Here is a 1,279-nt window from a genome sequence, read left to right on the forward strand (position 1 = left end):
AAAAAAAAAAAAAAAAAAAAAAAAAAAAAAAAAGACAAAACCCCTGACAAAGGTAATCATTACATACAAATAGGAAAAAAAGAATCAGAGTAATTTAGAGTAGAGAATAGAGTAACAGTCTTAAAGCATGAGAAAATTGCTCCGGAGTTGTGTATAGTGGGCAATTATCTTAACCTGCATCATGATTTTGATTTTTTTTTTCTCTTYAGCTCAGATAATTARCTTTTATCCCAGAACACGAGAGGCACCTTGACTCATGGTCTTGCCCTCCTTGTTAATGACGTTCAGCTAATTAGCAGYTGAGAAAGGAGAAGCTGAGAGTACTCAGAGACCAATTGACACAGAAGTCACTTGCTSGAATGAGAAATGAAACCCAGGCTGGTTTCCAGCATCTGTGCAGAGCCACATCTCTGTTTGGATGTGTGCTCTGGAAATCTGTCTTAAAACCTATTTTTTTTACTATTTTTTTTATTTTTCACTTTTTTTTTTTTTAATTTCACTATTGAGCATGCTGCTTTCCCCAGAAAAATGTCTTATATCAAGGCTTAGGTCAGTATTCGTATTAAAATAAATTCTGAACATTTACCTGTTCAGTCTATTTTCATTTTCTTATTCTCACTCCCGGACACTTTTGTCTTCCTGTATTTTAAAATACTATCCAAATAACCTAGCAGTCATTCTAATAATATCACACCATATGTCCAGAGCAAGATAAAAGTTATGAGGAAAACTGAATGGCAAAAGACATTCTCAGCCCACTAATTCATTTTAAAAGCAAAATGTGGACATCTTTTATAGCAAATGATGGTGATAAAGATCCTTCTGGACCGCAGTCTCTAAAAGCTGATTTCCACAATTTTTTTTTTTTTCCATAAGTGCTGTCATAAAGTTATACCCAAAAGTCAAACTCAGCTGCTGCAGCTCATTTAGCAGCAAAATTCTGATCACTGATGTGTCAGAACAGAGCARAACAAGGGTGCAGAAAGTGGCTTCACACAATCTGCCTTTAGGCTCCARAATCAGGAATTTTGGGCAGATAAATCATTAATTGAGGCAGGATGGAAAGCTGGGCTCCTTTCTGCTGGTGAAAGGAAAATCACAATCCTGGAGCTTTCCCCTTCCCACCTGGACACTGAGCATCAAAGCAGCCTCAGAAAATTTCTGAACTATGGGGAATGGAGGAGCAATAATATCCTCTGCTCTTCCTTTAAGCACTGTGGTCACTAAAAAAACAAAACAAAACAAAACAACAAACAAAAACAAAAAAAACCAAAAAAAA

Source organism: Malurus melanocephalus, unplaced genomic scaffold (genome assembly GCF_030028575.1).
Source record: "Malurus melanocephalus ecotype Western Australia unplaced genomic scaffold, MMel_1.1 scaffold_733, whole genome shotgun sequence".
NCBI lineage: Eukaryota > Metazoa > Chordata > Aves > Passeriformes > Maluridae > Malurus > Malurus melanocephalus.